The sequence below is a fragment of the Triticum urartu genome, chromosome 3 (genome assembly GCF_003073215.2).
Source record: "Triticum urartu cultivar G1812 chromosome 3, Tu2.1, whole genome shotgun sequence".
Taxonomy (NCBI): domain Eukaryota; kingdom Viridiplantae; phylum Streptophyta; class Magnoliopsida; order Poales; family Poaceae; genus Triticum; species Triticum urartu.
Window position 1 is genome coordinate 206,519,618 of NC_053024.1, and position 6,064 is coordinate 206,525,681.

The following is a 6,064-nucleotide window of genomic DNA, read 5'->3' on the forward strand; positions in this document are numbered from 1 at the left end:
AACTCTCTTTTGCAGGGAAAGGTCTCCAGCAGAAAACCAAAATCGTCTGACGCTATTGCTGGGGACCTTAAACATCTTGTAGGGTGCAAGATCAAATGCCCGAGTGGTGTTACTATGTACTTCATTCCTGAATCGCTTGCTACTCTCCCTATCAGTCCTAATCTGGATCTAAGCTTTCATAACCCACTGGTTCGTCAAATGTTTTTGCTTCACAATTCTCTTCGTGAAGCCTATCCCCCTAACTGCACTGTAGGGTACGACACCAGCGTTTTCAGAATGGATTATTGATAGCGGGTGTACCAATCACATGACTGGCAAAAGAAGCCTTCTTATGGACTCAACCTTACGTCCATCCGACAAGAGTCACATCACATTTGCTGACACTGGTAAAAGTAAGGTATTGGGTCTAGGTAGAGTTGCAATCTCAAAGGATCAACACATGGATAAAGTCATGCTTGTTGAATCCCTTGGCTTCAACTTAATGTCTGTCTCAATGCTTTGCGATTTGAACATGATCGTAATGTTTGGAAAATATCGTTGCCTTGTTCTAATGGAATCTGACAAGTCTCTAGTGTTTGAAGGGTATCGGAAAGATGATTTGTACGTGGTAGATTTCTCAGCAGGGCCACAGCTTGCCGTATGTCTTCTAGCAAAAGCTTCAGAATGCTGGCTCTGGCATCGGAGGCTAGGGCATGCTGGCATGAGGAATCTCCACACCCTTGCAAAGAAGAAGCATGTCATAGGCATCGAGGGCGTCAAGTTCAAGAAAGATCACTTATGCGGTGCCTGTGAAGCAGGAAAGATGACGAGGGCCAAACATCCCTCGAAGACAATCATGACAACTACTCGACCCTTCGAACTGCTCCACATGGATCTTTTCGGTCCCACTCATTACTCAACTCTTACTACTACTGCTTGTCTCTATGGCTTTGTCATTGTTGATGATTATTCTAGATATACTTGGGTGCACATAATCCTCTACAAGACTGAAGTGCAGGATGTCTTCAGACGCTTCGCCAATCGAGCAATGAACAACTATGGCGCCAAGATAAAGCACATCAGAAGTGACAATGGCACTGAATTCAAGAACACTGGCCTTGATACATATCTTGATACTTTGGGCATCACACTTGAATTCTCAGCCCCGTACACGCCATAGCAGAATGGCGTCGTCGAACGCAAGAATAGAACACTCATTGAGATGGCCCGAACGATGCTTGATGAATACAAGACTCCAAGAAAATTTTGGCCTGAAGCCATTAATACTGCATGCCATACAATCAATCGTGTTTATCTTCACAAGCTTCTGAACAAGACATCTTATGATCTCCTTACTGGCAAGAAGCCAAATGTCAGTTACTTCAGAGTATTTGGCGCCAGGTGCTGGATCAAGGATCCACATCACACTTCAAAATTTGCACCAAAAGCACATGAGGGTTTCATGCTTGGATATGGAAAGGATTCGCACTCCTACAGAGTCTTCAATCTCTTTCATTATAAAGTGGTTGAAATAGTGGATGTGCGGTTCGATGAGACTAACGATTCACAAAGAGAGCACCTGCCAAATGTGCTAGATGAAGTTCCATCCAGTGAATCAATCAAACTAATGGGAACTGGAGAAATCATACCATCTGAAGCTCAACCTGAAGAGGAAGTTATCATATCTGCACATGATCAACCTGAAGACAATGCTCAGCCTGAAGACAATCCTTCTAACAATGACAATGATCAGCAAGAGAAAAATCTTCGCCCTGTACATCCTCGTGTTGCCAATGAAGTGCAGATTGAGAGAATAATTGATAGCATCAATGCACCCGGTCCGCTCACTCGTTCAAGGGCAACTCAGCTAGCAAATTTCTGTGGGCACTTCGCATTCATCTCAATAACAGAACCCAAGAAAGTTGAAGAAGCCTTCATGGAACCTGAATGGATTCAAGCTATGCAAGAAGAACTTCAACAGTTTGAGCTGAATAATGTATGGGAACTAGTTAAGCGTACTGACCCTCGGAAGCATAATATAATAGGCACCAAATGGATATACCGCAACAAGCAAGATGAGCATGGTCAAGTTATCAGAAACAAAGCTCGTCTCGTTGCTCAAGGATATACTCAAATGGAAGGGATTGACTTTGATGAAAGATTTGCTCCTGTGGCTCGACTTGAAGCCATACGCATACTGCTGGCCTATGCAAATCATCATAACATACTTCTATATCAAATGGATGTGAAGAGCGCTTTTCTCAATGGCAAGATTCAAGAAGAAGTGTATGTTGCACAACCGCCTGGCTTTGAAGATCCAAAACATCCTGACATGGTATACAAGCTCAACAAGGCAATGTATGGCCTCAAACAAGCCCCTCGGGCTTGGTATGACACACTCAAATACTTCCTGAAGAGCAAAGGCTTCATACCTGGTTCCCTCGACCCCACTCTCTTCACAAAGACATATGATGGTGAACTGTTTGTGTGCCAAATATATGTGGATGACATTATCTTCGGTTGCACCAATCAGAAGTACAGTGAAGAGTTTGGATATATGATGCAAGAGCAATATCAGATGTCCATGATGGGAGAGCTGAAGTTATTCCTCGGTCTTCAAATACGACAGCAACGCTACGGCATCGTCATATCTCAAGATAAGTATCTCAAAGATTGCCTGAAGAAGTTCGGTATGCAAGACTGCAAAGGCTTCACGATGCCAATGCTAGCCAAACATCATCTGGGTCCCGACGACAATGGTAAAGAGTTCGATCAAAAGGTATACCGCTCCATGATTGGTTCTTTACTTTATCTATGTGCATCTAGGCCAGATGTTATGCTTAGTGTTTGCATGTGTGATCGATTCCAAGCGGCACCAAAGGAGTCGCATCACTTAGCTGTGAAGCGAATTCTTCGATATTTGGCTCACACACCAACTCTAGAATTATGGTATCCAAAGGGCTCAGAGTTTGATATGGTTGGATTCTCGGATGCTGATTATGCTGGTGACAAGGTGGATCGCAAGTCTACATCAGGCACATGTCATTTTCTGGGACGATCACTTGTATGTTGGTCTTCAAAGAAGCAGAACTGTGTATCTCTCTCCACTTCTGAATCTGAATACATTGCTACTGGATCTTACTACGCTCAGCTTCTGTGGATGAAGCAAACACTCAAGGACTATGGCATTCATCTGAAGCAAGTGCCACTCTACTGCGACAACGAAAGCGCCATCAAGATTGCCAACAACCCAGTTCAGCACTCGAAGACAAAGCACATTGAGATTCGTCATCACTTTCTCAGAGATCATGTTGTGAAGGAAGATATTGATATCATACATGTCAACATTGAAGAGCAATTGGCAGATACCTTCACCAAGCCCTTGGATGAGAAGAGATTTTGCAAGTTACGGTGTGAGCTAAATATCTTGGAATCCTCAAATGTCCTATGATCAGGCACACATCCTAACACTTATGCGTATTGATGACTTAGATGTGCAACACACGAAGTAAAGTATATCTTCAATCAATGAAGACATACATTCTAAGTGTGAATACATTAATGTGGAATTTGACTTCGGAGCGCCACGATAATTGTGCGCCGTGTATGGGTCTAATACTTCCTATACGGTGGGTAACGCCACCACCAAATGTTCTGTTTGAAGTGTTTCACTCATGGCATTACATTTGCTATGTCTTCACATTTGGTTTGGCTTCAATCTCAACATGTCTTCATGATTATCTTCACTATGTTGATTATGTATATATACTAGTGTTCTGTCCTCTACAGCATTCACTTATAGCTATGTCTTCTTGCTGAATCTTTTGAACTAAGTGAATGTGATCGGACCCTAACCTCTCTATGCTTTCTATCTCAAATTCTATCTCTCCAAATCGTATGCATTCTTTTGAAACTGTCAAATGTCTTCTCTGCGTCCTTGTCAGCAGAAGATACAGAGACAAACATTAAGTCCGCTTTCAATGCTAATTCCTTCACCTGAAACCCGGAGAAGTGGGAACGACCCCCCGACAATCCAGGCGTGCGTGGCACGTGGAACAACCTCCGACATGCTGCATGATGGCCACGTGTTCCTCAGATGTGAATCACCAGGGGCACCTGTGTAATAACACTGAGCCGCCCCTGTCCCTATAAATACACGCCTTACCGTAGTCATTATCTCTTCTTCCACTCTCGCACGAACCCTAGCGCCACCGCTAGCCCTCGACGACACCGGTGACGAAGCGCTTAGCTGCCGCAACCTCTCCGACGCCGTCTTCACGCCGACCGCGGACATCGTCTTCTCCGCCGTTGCCACCGTTGCCGCAGGTGTCCTCCGTCGCCAAGTTAGGGCATGGACGATCGGACTGCTCGGCCTCCTCTTCCACTTCGTCTAGCAGTTCTACGTGTAGTAAATAAAACTTCCTTTTTACGGCCCCTTTGATCCTATAGATTCGTCACTTTCTACCACAAGTGGTTTTTGTTCACACATGTTGGATCCACTTCAAACTGCATCTCATAATATGCCTAGTATATTCACTTATGCTTCACAAAGTAGTTAGATTCCTCACTTGTACTGATCCGTGGATTCGTACAAATCTGGAACCAACTCCTTATCTATGAGTGAATGTCTTCGCACGATGAGGTCAATATCTTCTAAACTAATTTATCTTCAAAATCTTCTGAGAATGCATATGACCTCTTCCCCTTCCCTCGCACCTTAATGCTGTCACAGGTACATGTTCGTGGGAGAATCCCTTGGTTCTAATAGTCTGCATTCATTTGCAGAATTCTTACAGTATCACATAAATTCTCCCGAAGCCAGTTCTTGTTTGTCCAGCAAGCAAAAGCCTTTGAAGCCTTTGAACGTATTGAAGCCATTTAGTTTAAAGTTCATGGCTTCAAAGAAATCAGCAAGGAAGGGTGGCAGAAAGCGTCGAGGATAAACATCAAGAGATCTGCCCGATGACCTCTCAGAGCTGTACAAGACAGATCCTGAAGAGGATTACAATCAGCGCAAGACACAAATCCAATGGATTCAACGCTATTGGGCAGAATAGTGGTTCAAGTACAGATTTGTGACAAAAGAATATGCTGAAAAGAATGCCATCAAGCAACCATGGGGAGACATCCTCTACAAAAATCTTCAACCCAGGACCAGAGATGAAGCCATTGAACAAGGCTTCTATCCCTGCATGGTCCGTGGACCACAGCCTGCGGAAGCTGACCCATCGTCACTGCTATGGTGTCGTGACGACAATATGTTTAAGCGCAACTTCCAGTTTGCCCAGAACTCAGCGAAGCAGAATAAGAAGTCTTTAGGATTAGACTTCAACCCTGGTCCCTCTGCTCCCCGTGCCGATGGAACTCGTGAAGCTTTACCCAATCTTCTTGGGCCCTTCTACAACTTGGAAGGTCTCATCACTCACATCGTGGTTCAAGGGACAGCCGTGAATGAGCCTGCGGATGACGCTGAATCAGATGAAGCGCCTGCAGCGCCGAAGCCAAAGAAGTTGAAGCAGCCTAAAGCTTCAAAGCCTGCCTCTGCAACAAAAATCTCACGGGCGAAGCCACTGGCCACTGCACATCCTGAAGATAGTGTGCAGTCTAAAGATTTATCACGCATCTCCAAGCCCCAGAAAGTCAAGATGCCTCTGCCACACACCGGCCAAGAACTGACAGCTGCTGCAATTCTGCAAAACGATGCCATCGATCTGTCCAGTGATGAAGATCTTGCAGATGACGCTCTTGAGCAACTCATCAAGAGCAAATAAGAAGCAGAAATCTTCAATGATTTTCCTCTCTTTGACGTGGCAATCATCGACAACTTCATTGATGAGTGGTTTGAAACGCCCAACCTCAGCTTCGAAGACCTGCAACTTCCCATTGGTCTCAGTGTCGCCTTCCATGGTGCCATTGCTTCAGAGCTAGCTCTAGCTCAGCCATCGTCGAACTGAAGCAAAAGATTGACTATGAAAAAGCTCAGTTCAAGAAGCATATGGCCAAGCTCAGCGTACAAGAGGTCAACAACTTCAAGCTCATGCTGCACGAGCTTAAAGAAGCCTTTCTCAAGAAACACGCAGAAGCT